Below are 15,605 nucleotides of genomic sequence, written 5' to 3'. Positions count from 1 at the left end.
TAATACCTTTAAAACTTGGTGAAATACCATTACAGAAGCCAAAAATAAAAGCTCCCTGCCTCTGAAAAAAAGGGAGGTTTTTCTTCCTTTCCTTTATTTATTTTTGGTTTACGTATTTAATTATAACCTATAACACTATATTATTTATTCAAAATTGCTTCTAGATATATCATTGATCAATATTGTCCTATCCAGATGTCATCAAGAAGGCTGATTAGAGGTGCCCAGTGCTCTCCTACTCCACAAAGGACCAAAACAATTAGAAAACAACACATCAAATAGAGTGTATAGGAGAAAACACTGAAATTCAGCAAGAAAGTGATAAAGACCTTCTGATGCACAGAGACTGGAGATGGCAGCATAAAGAGGAAAGTGAAGAGCCTGGCTGGGATTGGCTCATCCCAAGAGACACTCCTCACCATAGAGAAAGAGGTAAGTTGATCCCCAGGAATAAATTTATAGAAATAAATGCCTGCTTTAAAAAAGTAGAAAGATTTCAAATAAACAATCTAACAATGCACATCAATGAACTAGCAAAGGAAGAACAAACTAAACCCAAAATTTAAAACTAGAAAATAAATAAAGATCAGAGCAGAACTAAACATAGTAGAGACTAAAAAAAAATTGCAAAAGATCGATGAAATGAAAACTTGGCTTTTTGAAAAGACAAACAAAAATTGATAAACTGTTAGCTAAACTAAGAGAAGAGAGAGAAGACCCAAATAAATAAAATCAGAAACAAAAAAGAAGACTAAGAACTGATACCACAGAAATACAAACAATCATTAGAGACTATTATGAACAACTATCCACCAGCAAATAGGAAAAACTAGAAGAAATGAATAAATCCCTGCACACATACAACCTATCAACACGAAACCATGAAGAAAAAGAAAACCTCAACAAACCAATAATGGGCAATATGATTGAAGCCATCATAAAAAGTCTCCCATCAAAGAAAAGCCCAGGACCTGGTGGCTCCACTGCTGAATTCTACCAAAGATTTAAAGAACTAATATCAATTTGACACAAGCTCTTCAAAAAAATGGAAGAGAAGGGATCATTTCCAAACTTATTCTAGCAGACCAGCATTACTCTGCTACCCAAACCAGACCAGGACACAAAAGCAACAGCGACAAAACTACAGATCAGTATCCCTGATGCACCTAAATGCAAAAATCCTGAACAAAATACCAGCAAACTGAATCTAACAGCACATCAAAAAAATTATACACCCATGTTCAAATGGGATTAGTCCTAAAAACGCAAGGATGTTTTGGTATACCCAAATCAATAAATGTGATACATCACATCAACGGAATTAAGGGCAAAAGCCATAGGATCATCTCAATAGATGCAGAGAAAGCACCTGATAAAACTCAACATCCCTTCATGACAAAAAATTCTCAATAAATTAGGCATGGGAGGAGTGTACCTCAAAATAATAAAGGCCGTATGTAACAAACCCACAGCTGACAGCATACTGAATGGGGAAAAACTTTTCCTCTAGGAGCTGGAACCAGTCAAGAACGCCCATTTTCACTACTCTTATTCAACACTGTACTGGAATTCCTAGCCAGGGCAGTTAAGCAAGAGAAAGCAATACAATACAGCGAAATTGGAAAAGAGAAAATCAAATTGTCCCTCTTTGCAGATGACATAATCTTATACAGAGAAAAACCTAAAGACTTCACCACAGAACTCTTGGAACTGACCAATGAATTTGGTAAAGTTGCAGAATATAAAATCAACATATAAGAATTAATAGCAAGTCTATATACCAATAACAAACTAGCTGAAGAAATCAAAAAAGCAATCCCATTTTTAATAGCTACAAAAAAATAAAGTACCTAGAAATAAATTTAACCAAGGAGGTAAAAGACCTCTACAATGAAAACTACAAAACACCGATGAGAAAAATTGAAGAGGACACACCCGCCAAAAAAGAAAAATTCCATGTTCAGATTGGAACAGTCAATATTGTTAAAATGACCATCTTAATCAAAGCAAGCTACAGATTTAGTGCAATTCCTGTTGTTACCAAAGCACAGGGGTTCAGTCTAGGTCCCGCTGCTTGCCACACAGAAAGCCAGTCACTGAAACAATGAGTATTGCCAAGGAAGAAGGATTTAACTGAGTGCTGCAGCAAAGGAGATGGGAGATTAGTATCAAATCCTTTTCCCTGACTGGCTGTAACTAGTGGTTTATATAGCAGGGAAGAAATGTGACAATGTCCAAGAAAAGGGAGGAACTAGGGAGGAGAAAGAAAGTAATCATGATGAATGAGGGGTTTGGCCGTCTCATTGTCTGGATGTGGTGATCAGGTGAGTTTCAGTTCTTTGATACTTTTTTTTTTTTTTTGAGACGGAGCCTCACTCTGTCACCCAGGCTGGAGTGCAGTGGTGCGATCTGTGCTCACTGCAGGCTCCGCCGCCCGGGTTTACACCATTCTTCTGCCTCAGCCTCCCGAGTAGCTGGGACTAAGGGCACCCGCCACCTCGCCGGGCTAATTTTTTGTATTTTTAGTAGAGATGGGGTTTCACCATGTTAGCCAGGATGGTCTCGATCTCCTGACCTCGTGATCCGCCCACCTCGGCCTCCCAAAGTGCTGGGATTACAGGCGTGAGCCACCGCGCCCGGCCTCTTTGATACTTTTTTTGAGAGCCCTGAATGTCATCCTGAGGAAGGAATGCAGATAAAACAAATGCAAGCTTCAAGCTTTAAGAACAGAAGGATCAAATTCTATGTTTATCCAAAAAAAAACTATCTATGGGACTACTGGACTGGTTTCACTATCAAAATACCAATGATATTCCTCACAGAAATAGAAAAAATATTCCAAATCTTGTATGGAACCACAAAATACCCTGAATAGCTAATGTAATTCTAAGCAAAAAGAACAAAGCTGGAAGTATTATACTACCTGTCCTCAAAATATACTACAAAGCTCTAGTAATCAAAACAGCATGACACTGGTATAAAAGCAGACACATAAACCAATGGAACAGACTAGAAAACCCAGAAATAAATTCTCTTATTTACAGTCACCTGACTTTTTGACAAAGTCACCAAAAACGTTGAAAAGTGGATATGCATATGCAGAAGAATAAATCTAGACCTCTCTCTCTCTCTCTCACACACCATACATGAAAATAAATTCAAAATGGATTAAAGACTTAAGTTTAAGACCCAAAACTATACAATTCCTAGAAGACAACATAGGGGAAACACTTTAGGACTTGAGACTGGGTGAAGCTTTTATAGGTAAGACTTTACAAGTACAAGCAACAAACGTAAAAATAGACAAATGAGACTATATCAAACTAAAAACCTTATGCACAGCAAAGGAAGTAATCAACAGAATAGAAAGACCACTGTAGGATGGGAGAAAATATTTGCGAACTATTCATCCAACAAGAGATTAATGCTCAGAATATACAAGGAATTCAAACAACAGCAAAAAAATAAAAAAGCAAAAAAAATATGATTTTACAGTGGCCAAAGAATCTGAAAGACATTTCTCAGAAAAGGACATACAAATGGGCAAAAAGAACATTTTTAAAAATGACGTCACTAATCATTATGGAAATGCAAATCAAAACCACAATGAGATATTCTCCTATCCCAGTTAAAATGGCTACTATCAACAAGACAAAAATAACAGATGCTGGTGAGGATGCAGAGAAAAGGGAGCTCCTACATACTGTTGGTGGGATTGTAAATTAGTATGGCCATTATGAAAAACTGTATGGAGTTTCCTCGAAAAACTAAGAATAGAACTACCATATGATCTGGCAATCCCTCTACTCGCTATTCATCCAAAAGAAAGAAAATCAGTATCTCAAAGAGATATCTGCACTCCCATGTCTACTGAAGCACTATCCACAATAGCCAAGATATGGAGTCAGCCTAAGAGTCTATCATCAGATGAATGGATAAAGTGTGGTAACTACACACAATGATATACTATTCTGTCATAAAAAAGAATGAAGTCTTGTCACTCACAGCAACAAGGATGAGCCTGGAGGACATTATGTTAAATGAAATAAGTCAGACACAAAAAGATAAATATCGCATGTTCTCACCCATGTATGGGAGCTAAAACATTGAGCTCTAGAAGCAGAGAGTAGAGTTATGGTTACTGTCAGTTGGAGACTATAGGAGGAGACAAGGATAAGGAGAGATACAAAATTACAACTGGATAGGAGTCAGCTCTAGTTTCTATAGCCCTGTAAGGGTGATGATAGTTAACAATAATTTATTGTGTATTTTCAAATAGCTAGAAAAGAGGATTTTGAATATTCCCAAAACAAAGAAATGATAAATTCTATGTGTTATACATGATAGATACGCTAATTACCACAATATGGTAATTATACATTACATCCATGTATGGAAATATCTCTTTGTATTCCAAAATATGTACAATTATTACATGTCATTTAAAAGCAATTTAAAAAAATTAAATTAAATTTGGGAGCAGGGGTGGAAGTACAGGTTGCAAGTGACAGGAGCCAAAGTCCAAGTGAAGGAAATTCAGTGGCGAGAAGATCCACGAGGTTTCACTGCCAAGGTACCTGGAGTTGATCCAGTCCCTCTCTATTCTCTACTTTACCACATACATCTCCATGAGATAACCTAGTGTTCTCCCAATAGGTTCGCTTAGATTCACTTTTTGTTTAAATCTAGTCGGAGTTGGTTCATTTGCTTTAAACCAAAAGAGCAACTAAAATACACAGCAAGTTGGAATGAAGCAAACTGAAAATGAATAGTAGCTATTGATAAAATGCCTTCCTGGGTTTTGCAAACAGCTGTCAATAATACCTAATCTAATATCTTGAAATAAAGTGTGGCATTTAATTAACAAAAAGTATCCTCTCTGCTGTCCAGGATTATGGTTCTCTCACCTTTGTGTGTATGAGAACCACGTGAAGTAATGGGTACAGCACGAGTTCCCAAGCCTCCAAAGGCTCTGATTCCCCAATCTTAATTGGGGTCTGTGTCTTCAACAAGATCCCAGCTGGGCACAGTGGCTCATGCCTGTAATCCCAGCACTTTGGGGAGGCCGAGCAGGCGAATCACTAGGTCAGGAGATTGACACCATCCTGGCCAACATGGTGAAACCCCATCTCTATTAAAAATGCAGAAATTAGCTGGGCGTGGTGGCATGTGTGCCTGTAATCCCAGCTACTTGGCAGGCTGAGGCAGGAGAGTTGCTTGAACCAGAGAGTAGAAGGTTGCAGTGAGCAGAGATTGTGCCACTGCACTCCAGCCTGGGCAACAGAGCATGACTCCATCTCAAAAAAAAAAAAGAAAAAAACAAAACAAAACAAGATACCTATATGATTCTGAGATAGCATTGTACTTTTAAGACTACAGACACAATTATTACAAATTTAAAAATAATAATGTGCCGTGTTTTAGGTGAGATAACTCGTAACAGATTTTTTCTTAATGGAAAAGTCACAAATGGTAACACAGAAGCTAGAAGCCTTGGGAAGAAAGCAGAGGAAGAGTTAAAGTACAGACTGTTGGTTCAAATATTCAAAAAGAAATATCCAGAAGACAGCTTGGAAATCCTAGATTGGATCACAGCGTGGAGGTCCTGCTGGCTGCTTTGATTTGAGAGTCATGTGTGTGAATGACACCCTGAGAACAAGGATCTTCTAGCAACCGTAGTGATGGATGAGAGAGGAAAGGTGGACCTCAGCAACACCATATAGAGGCAGGAGCATGGGAGAAAGGAGCCTAGGATTGATAACGGCGGGTAACAAGAGAGGCAGAAATAAAACATAGCAGTATGCTTTCACGGAAGCCAAAAGAGGACGTGCAATCAAGAATGGATGATAGGGCCGTGCGCGGTGGCTCATGCCTGTAATCCCAGCACTCTGGGAAGACGCGGCGGGTGGATCACGAGGTCAGGAGTTCAAGACCAGCTTGGCCAAGATGGTGAAACCCCGTCTCCACTAAAAATACAAAAAAATTAGCTGGGTGTAGTGACGGGCGCCTGTAATCCCAGCTGAGGCAGAGAATTGCTTGAACCCAGGAGGCGGAGGTTGCAGTGAGCCGAGATTGCACCACTGAACTCCAGCCTGGGCTAGAGTTAAAAAAAAAAAAATAGGTGATACCTGTAGCCTGTTATTAAATGAATAACTAAATAGGTGGAAAGGAACATCTCTTTCCTATAGTGGTTTCTAGTCCCAGACCATGCTCTTCCTATTCAAACTTTAAATTTATCACCTCTAACATCTTGTTATAAAGCTGTTTTTTTTTTAAATCAAGTTTAGTTTTCTTCTGGGTTGAAAGGCACTCAAAAACTAATAACAAAAATATAACATTTCATTTATTTTGATGCAATTAGGATTTCTTTCTAATACACAGTTTAGGGCCTTGGAAATGTTCATCCATCTTAGATAATAGAATTCTAAACCAAACTTCCATGGGTGTGATTTAATCATGTAATTTTCCCCTTAAAATACCCAGTTGAATCAAGTGATATTTAATTTCCTCGCTTTGTATGAAAACATTTTCCTCCCATGCTACCTTTCTCTTTATTCCATGAACACATTATTCTAAAGCACTGTGAAGCCTGCAAATGAAAGCCTTGCACAGACATGAGGAGCAGGGACCATCCCCACCCGTGTCCTGGTGCACCTGTCCCTTTCTATGGAGCAGGGACCATCCCCGCCCGTGTCCTGGTGCACCTGTCCCTTTCTATGGAGCAGGGACCATCTCCGCCTGTGTCCTGGTGCACCTGTCCCTTTCTATGGAGCAGGGACCATCTCCACCCATGTCTTGGTGCACCTGTCCCTTACCATCTCCGCCTGTGTCCTGGTGCACCTGTCCCTTTCTATGGAGCAGGGACCATCTCCACCCGTGTCTTGGTGCACCTGTCCCTTTCTATGGAGCAGGGACCATCCCCGCCCGTGTCCTGGTGCACCTGTCCCTTTCTATGGAGCAGGGACCATCTCCGCCCGTGTCCTGGTGCACCTGTCCCTTTCTATGGAGCAGGGACCATCCCTGCCCGTGTCCTGGTGCACCTGTCCCTTTCTATGGAGGAGGGACCATCCCCACCCGTGTCCTGGTGCACCTGTGCCTTTCTATGGAGCAGGGACCATCCCCACCCATGTCCTGGTGCACCCGTCCCTTTCTATGTGTGCGTCATTCATCACTAGGCTTAGTCTTCCCATCTCTTTCGAGACAGCTACTATTTTCTACATGGTTCACTCTGTACTATAAGAGTTAAAAAAGTCAACTTGATATTATGGAAAGTGTTTCCTTGGCCAAAGCAAAGATATTGAGCACAAAAAGCCCTCTGCATTCTTGGTTCACCCTGTTGTGGGACTGATGGTTACCAGCATGTTGAGGGAAACGGCGACACTTGGTACCACAGTGAGATGCAAATGATTCCCTTCGAGAAAGAAAGACAGACTTACTGTGTAATTTTCTTTGTTTTGATGGCCATTGGCGCCATTAAATTGATAGTTATTCCTAACAGACGACTGCTGTTTGAAAATAGAATAGCCAACAGCCTTGTCCATAACCAGTGCTCAAAGTACCTTAGGGGGCTAGGAAAAACAGGACATTAGAAACCGGGAAACGGCCATTTGCAGTGACTTTGCCCTACTACACAGTAATGAAAGAGCAGATATTAACAAGCCTTGCCCAAAAAGGATCACACCATAGGGACCACTACCTCTTCAGATGCATGCAGCGGGGTCGGTCCTAGTCCTCCGAGGAAGCATGTGAGCATTATTTATCTCATGACCGGAATCCTGGAATGCACAGCTCCAGAGAAACGCCACCCAGAGTCACAGTGTGCATTCACAATGCTAGGTAAGCAAGAGGGCTGGGAGTTGAGACTCTGCACAGGGCTCAGACAACTGCATGCTGCACAGATACAAAGCACAGAGCAGGGCAAAATGAGAAGGAAAATTCCACTGTGAAAACCTAGAAGATCCACAACCTTAGTGAACTCAGAGAGAGGGCAGAGCAGGACTAGAGATGGAAGACTGAGACCCTGAAGAGGATTCTCAGGCTCCGAGAAAGCCCAGGAGTGAATTTCTCCCTGAAGACTCTGCTGAGCGCGGAGGCCTTCTGTGCAGGCCAAGGTGCTCACCGAAGGGCTACGGGCTACACTCAGCAGAGTGTAAGGCCCTGTCAGTGGCACCCTGACAGGAGACCAGAAACAAAAGTATCAGACCCTCAGGTGTCAAACAATAAAAGTCAAAGCTCCGTACACGCCTCTCTGACTTCAGTCTTTCTCCTTCCATCAGATACAAGCCTCTCTGACTTCAGTCTTTCTCCTTCCATCAGATTTAGAGAGGTCAAGCTGTGATATGAGAAAATACAGGGCAGTAGAAGAAGACAGATCTAGTGGACACCCTCCCACTAACGATGCCACCATCCTTCACAGTGGGAGGCGTTGTTTCTTTCCCCTGTGTTTGGGGATGAAATTCAAGATGATGTGCATGCTCACTTGCCAGCTTGGCACCCATTGAACAAGACGTCAAGATGGGCCATCTTAAAGGTGTAGGACTGGCTAAGAATATTGGCTAATGACAATTTATATTAAACTCTCAATCCCTGAATATTTTTCAAAAGAAAAGAAATAGGGTGAAAGACCTTGGAAATGAGTCCCTTGGTGAATGAGTGCCCCGTGGGAGGAAATATGAAGATCTAGTGCATTATTTTGTGGTAATTAAGTTATTCAGTAGAGGGGCTGGGCACAGTGGCTCACGCCTGTAATCCCAGCACTTTGGGAGGCCAAAGGATCACCTGAGGTCAGGAGTTCAAGACCAGCCTGGCCAACATGGTGAAACCCCGTCTCTACTAGAAATACAAAACTTAGCCGGGTGTGGTGGCGGGCACCTGGGATCCCAGTTTCTAGGGAGGCTGAGGCAGTAGAATTGCTTGAACCTGGGAGGCAGAGGTTGCAGTGAGCCAAGATCGCACCACTGCACTCCAGCCTGGGACACAAAGCAAGACTCTGTCTCAAAAACAAAAGAAAAAAAAAGTTAATCACTGTAGAAAATCAACGTGCAGGAACCATCTTGGGTTTTGCTCTAACATAATGGTTAATTATCACTGTCTTTCTCCTTCTGCATCCTTCGGAAGTCCAATAACCATAGCTAGAGCCTCTGTGACACTGTACATCGTGTGTGTGTGTGTGTGTGTGCGCGCACATCTTTCAGTTAGTGTCTTATGAACAGCTACTTAAATAAAATTTTCTTTCCATATTGTAGATCCTAGATTTGAAGGGGCGCCACCAGGAAGACGTTTGTGGGTAGGACACGTCTGTGGTGTATTCAGAGTGCTTGGAAAGGCAGCGTGTTGACCCACAACAGAGCAGGCGGTTGGCGTTGTTCTGCGTGGAGACACAGGGCTGGAAAACGCTAACAGAAGCAGCTATGTCAGGTGTGAGGCAGGGTGTTCTGTTTCAGAATTTTAGATAGGGTTTTCCATGAAATCAGCATTGTTCATTCATTTGTGTCACAAAGTGACATACTCCCCTGCCATCTCCTTCCACGCTACAGATTTTTAAAGTAATAATGCATATGAACTTTGTGAAGGTGCCTAAATTTCAAATCCAACTTTCCATTGTGATTTTCCAATAACTTCTTTACATTAGAAATGTCGTCCATTTTTATTCATTTATTTATTTAGAAAATATTTATCAAATGCCAACTATGTTCCAAGTACTGTTGTAGAAGCTGAGAACACAGCAATGAACAAAACAGATAAAATGGGGAAATGGGTTTCAGCTTATTGATAACTACATAAAAATCTATAGCACTGACTTCTTTCATACGCCCCTCCTATTTCTGATTGAACCCTAATCTCAGTTCCCCCTTGAGGACCATGCTTATGTTTCATAACTCCCTGTGGTAGGCTGGACTCTACCACCCACCCCAGGATAGCCAGTTCCTAATCCCTAGAACCTTAGAACCTGGGAAAATTGCCTTATATGATGTAATGAGTAGTCTGGCCTCCCTCCCTTTTTTTTTTTTTTTTTTTTTTTTTTTTTGAGGAAGGGTCTCACTGTCACCCAGGCTGGAGTGCAGTGGTGTGAGCTCGGCTCACTGCAACCTCTGCCTCCTGAGCTCAAGTGATTCTTCTGCCTCAGCCTCCCAAGTAACTGGGATTACAGACTACAGGCATGTGCCGCCACCCCTGGCTAACTTTTATATTTTGGTAGAGACAGGGTTTCACCATGTTGGCCAGGCTGGTCTCAGACTCCTGGCCTCAAGTGCTGGGCCTCCCAAAGTTCTGGGCCTCAGCTTCCCAGCTAGGATTATAGGCATGAGCCACCAGGCCCAGACTGGCCCCATTTCTTGATGTTTGACTCCTGACAGCTTCTAGGCCTCACCCCTTGGTATTCCTTTATGCCCACATCTGGATAAGCCAACAGGAAAGATGGGGAGCCCCCTCCCTTGGCACTGTTGGGAGAGTCAAACCATACGAGCCCTTCCCACACATGGGAACTTTGACCCCACCCCAGCCCCACCCCTAGCCACTATAACACCTCGGGCCAGTCTTCTTCCCTTGCTTTCTTAGGTCACGTTGGATCTGCTTATGAGGCCCACCTGCTCTCCCCAGAAGCCTGAAGTATGTGAGTAATGAACCTTTCATACCCCTTTAGCTTGTGTGTGGCATCATCAGCCTCAACATTCAAATCAAACCTCAGGGGCCCATATGTCTTTGCAGGTGACCATAACATATGGCAAGAAAAGAAAGCCTTTGCAGATATGATTAAGTTCTCAAGATGGGGAGATTGTCCTGAATTGTTCAGATGGACCCTGAATGCAATGACACATCACACATATTCTGTTACGAGATGAGGAGGGAGATTTTAGGGCACACAGAGGAGAAAGAGATATGAAGACAGAGCAGAGGGAGATCAAAAAATGTTGACCCTAAATATTGGAGTGATGTGGCCACAAGCCAATGAATGCTGGCAGTCACCAGAAGCTGAGAGACAAGGAACCGGTTTCCTTATGGAGCCACCAAGGGAGGGTGACAGTGCTGACACCCTGATTTTGGCCCAGTGATACTGACTGCAGACTTCTGGCTTCCATAATTGTGAGAGAATAAATGTTTGTTGATTGAAGGCATTAAGTGCATGGTGTTTTGCTACAGAAGCCCTAGGAAAGTACTACACTGTCAACTGAGGGCTGTTTTTCCCTTTCATACCCTGCACACTACTGGGCTGCCTCAAGCCCATTTGCCCTGGTTCCTGCTAAAAGCTCCAGTTCCATCAAGGCTCATGTCAGGGGACTGGGCCTTCTGTCACTCTCCCTAGTCATTTACCATCCCCTTCATCACGGGTGATTCTTGTGTCTGGCTTGCTGTTTTTCTCACCATCGCTATTCCTGGTGATTTTTCTACCCATGTAAATGATCTGTCTTAGTCCATTTTGGCTGCTGTAGCAAAATACCGTAGATTGGGTGGTTTATGAACAACAGTAATGTCTTCCTCACAGTTCTGGAGGCTGGAGAGTTTGAGATCCAGGTGCCGGCAGGTGTGGTGTCTGGGGACAGCCCGCTACCTAGTTCACTGCACACTGCATCCTCACGGTGGAGAGGAAAGAAGGCCCTGGGCTTTCTTGTATAAGGCATGAACTTCACTCACGAGGGTTCTGCCCTCATGATCCCGTCGCATCCCAAAAGGCCCCGCCTCCTAATGCCATCACCTTGGAGATGAGGGTTTCAACATAGGAATCTAGAGGGACACAAGCATCCGGACCACAGCAGGTTTTACCAATACCCAGGCCTCTTGGTTCTTTGTCCTCTATTCTGCTCATCTAGCCTCTTCCAGTTTGTCTCTTGTGATCACACGCTGGACTTTTTTTCATATCCAGACTCACTCTGTCTCCTCCATAATCTTTTCTTGCTGTCTCCTTCACCGTTTTGGCCCCCATTCTAAATATTTTGAACCCACAAAGCCCACACTCTATTAATTGCACCCCTCCAGCTCTCAGTTCCTTCATTTCCCAGCGTCAATCTTACATCAGTCATTGTCACCACCCCCTTCTATTTACTCTCGATTACCTTGCCCTTTTTCCTGTGTCACATCTGCCTAGTAAAACCACCACAATGATTACATATGGCCTGTGCCTGTTTGTGCTCACACCCAAGGACTTGGAAATGAATACAGAAAAACATTAAACCTGCTGGTTGGCCTCATGTTAAATATACAGGAATGAACTCAAGCAGGCACTCAGGACTGCCCAACAGTGTCACAAGAGTCATTAAGTTCATTTACTCTCCCTCCACCAAAGTGACTTTCACACCACCCCTTCTCAACTCTCCACCATGCCCACCCCGCACCTCTTTGCCTAACTGTGACTTGATCCTTATTTCACTGAGAAGTTTGAAAGCAATCAGAAGAGAATGTCTACAAATTTCCACTAGCGAATAAACCACTTCAGCTGCATTGGACCTGTGCGCTTTGCCTCTCCTCCTGGTAAAACAGGCGACCTACTTATGTTGTCTCTAAAGCAAAACTGATTTCACGTGAAGTAGATCCCATCCCCTCTTATTGATTCCTCTAAGAATTTTCCCATGTGCTTCTCCCCTTTTCCTCCTGGATCATACGTTTTTGCCTTCTCTAAGAGAGCCTTCCCACAAACATTTAAGCTTGCTGTGTTGTCACTCTCTTAAAACAAAAGCCTCTCTCTTGAGAGGACAGCAATTCTCCATCTTGTTTCTTGTTACAGCTGATTTCCTCTGAGTAGTTTCTATGCTCACTGCCTTTACTTGCTCTCTTATTCTGTCTTACATTCCCTCCAATAATGCTTTCATCAGTGTTCCACTGAAACCACTTTTGTCAGTGTTACCACTGACCTCCACACTGCTAAATCCAGTGATCCATTTGAGGTATCATCCTTTCAACCTCTTGTCAGGATTTGAAGCAAGTGACCACTGCCTCCTTCCTGAAGTCCTTTCTTTACTTCATAATCCAATCCTAAGTAGATGTTTCTCAAATCGATCCCCTCCTTTTCATCTACATGACTTATTTTCTGAGTCAGACCCTCTCTTTTTATATAAACTACTTATTCTTCTACCTGGCAACTTCTACTCTCTTGCTAGATCCATTTTCTTATCCCAATTTCTAGCTGCTGCAGAGCACTGGGGTGTCGTGAATGTACCCCGTTCTCTTCCTCAGCTGTACTCCGCTCCTCGATGGTCTTCACGCTCTACAAGCCATCTATCCATCAATGGCAGCTGAAGGAGTACCACAGGCCACCATCCGCCCAGTAAAATATATCCAACTGCCACTGTCACATATCGAAGTGGATGGTGAATAGTTAAATCAGACTTAACATGCCTGAAACAGTTTCTTATCTGCCTTTACCTGACCTTGACATCCATTCCTTCCAAATATTTTCCAATTTCCATTAGGAATTGTCATAATCATTCACCCAAAATCTCAACTCAAAGAATTCTGACATTTCACATTTTATTTTTTAGTAAATATCATTGGTTCTCCCCTTTAAATATATTAGAACCCCGGCAAAACCTCACCACCTCCACTACCTCCACCCTAGTCCAAAGCGCTCACATTCTGGTGCCCATGGAGGTGCCTGATTGGCTCTCCCTTCACAAGAACCTGCTGCAAGGAGCAGGCAGGTGACAGTCCCCAGCTGCCACTCTTTCCTGACTACCAGGCCACCCTCTCCCAGGCTCTTCCCAGTCCTAGGAGAGAGGACTAGGTCAAGGCTATTCATGCCTGGAACAGGATTCTTCTAGAGAGCAGCTTTTCCCAGGCGGCCCCCATTGGCCTTGCCAGCATCTCCTCAGCACTATGCTGGGTCTCAGGCTGTCCGAGCTCACCTCTCCTTTCAAGGTGTCCCACTGGCACAACTGTCTGAAGGCTTCCCCTGCCTGCCTCTGCCCCCACTCCCTTTGTCCTTCACAGTTATGTAGATGGACCTTGCACATCTCATCTTGCTGGGCATCTACCTCAGACACAAACATGGTTCACCTGTACCGGATGCTAATATTTTTCCTTCCTCCCACTATAGCAGCGAGAGGTGTCTTTAAAACAGAAGACCAATGGTGTCCTATGACTCTTATAACCAAATCTAAACATGGCCACAAAACCTTTAAAATATGGCAGCCTCTCCAAATGTCTCCTTTGCTTCTCTACCCCTGTTACATTGGCCTCCTTGCTGTTACTGGGATCCATGTGGCATAGACCAGACCCACCTGTGCACATCTTTCTTCCTACAGAGGTCAGCAATGTTCTTCTCCGAGATACACACGCTCCATGTGGCCAGTCCTTCATTTGAGTCCCTGCCTCCCCTCGGCGAGACCTCCCTGACCCCGACTGTTTCTAAAACAGAAAATGTTTTCCACAAATGTCACTTGAGACATAAATCAAATGTATTTAAATATCCAAATATGCAGGCACTTTTCCAATCAAATAATCCTTGAATAAACCCCAACTAAATGTCAAGCAAGGACATAAAATAAAGGGATAGAGTTTTGATAGCACAACATACTAGATATTCACATTCTCTGGGAAATATTTTCTTCTGAGATTAAAGTCGCACTTCTCTTTTCTGCAAATTGCAAGACATTGAATATTATTTCCACTCATCTATCAGTTATTTGTAAAATAAAACAAATGCACTGTGCAAATGGATGCAAATATATGGTGACTATGTGTGTTTGTTTTGTATTCTGACTACAGTGACCATAGTTTTCATTTTAATAACCTTTCTGGTAGCTCTTTGAGAGCATTGTTAGAGACAATAATTCTTCAGAAGAGCACACATTATGAAGATAGAGATTTGATAAAGTGTTTATTATCTTTGTGGCCAAACTTTAAGGACTCATATCTGACATTGATCTAAGAGTATTTGTTAAAAGTGGTCAAAATGTGATTTATTTCTAAGTGTCTTCTGTTGTGTTCATCTGATATTCATTATCTGTAATTTTAAAAAATCATATTATGGAACTATGTGCTTGGCATGTGCTATCAAGAGTCAAATTTCAATACGTGCATTACAAAGAAAATACCCTCAGGCACTGAAATGTCCTAAAGATGAGTCATTTTATAACCTAATATGTACCCAGAACATTCCAGCATAGAAAACATTCGAGCATCAAAAAGAAATAGATTTACTAGTGCTCTTTATGAATAAGATTTGCTTTAACTTTAGCCTTTCTTTAGTATTTGGGCAAATTCAGACTTCGAGTCATATTTTCTTTCTTAGAATAGACTTTTTTTTTGAAAAGTGATATAACTTTAAAAGGGAGAATACTGGAGACATCACCTGACCCAGTCACCCTATTGTAAAGTGAATTAAATAAGGTCTTGAGAAGTAGGGAACTTGCTTAAAGCCACAGAGCTAATGGAACTTAATCAACCTGCACTATCTGGAGATCGATCTCCAGTGTAATAACTTCTAGTTAATGTGTTTTCATGAAGCTGTGGTGTTCCGATGTAACAGTTTTACGAAAGAACGAGTCACTCAATTTTCCCTCCAAATACTTATATAGCAAACCTCATACAAGACAAAGTTTCTGGCTCAAAGAGCTTTGGATTTAATTTAAAAGATAAGACACATTCACAGAAACTAGTAACAATAAAGTAAT

At 42.4% G+C, this 15,605-nt stretch overlaps 1 long non-coding RNA gene across 1 annotated transcript in view; it reads left to right on the top strand.

The window, feature by feature from the left end:
- LOC129532899 (uncharacterized) overlaps positions 1 to 15,605 on the top strand; it is a 38,493-nt gene that overhangs the window by 11,099 nt on the left and 11,789 nt on the right. The window contains exon 2 of the long non-coding RNA XR_010133567.1: positions 196 to 432. This is a non-coding gene — a long non-coding RNA (uncharacterized lncRNA). The remainder of the gene's footprint in view (positions 1 to 195; positions 433 to 15,605) is intronic.

This window comes from Gorilla gorilla, chromosome 3, assembly GCF_029281585.2.
Source record: "Gorilla gorilla gorilla isolate KB3781 chromosome 3, NHGRI_mGorGor1-v2.1_pri, whole genome shotgun sequence".
NCBI lineage: Eukaryota > Metazoa > Chordata > Mammalia > Primates > Hominidae > Gorilla > Gorilla gorilla.
Note: the sequence above shows the minus strand (reverse complement) of the source record. Positions and strands in the feature narration are given on the sequence as shown.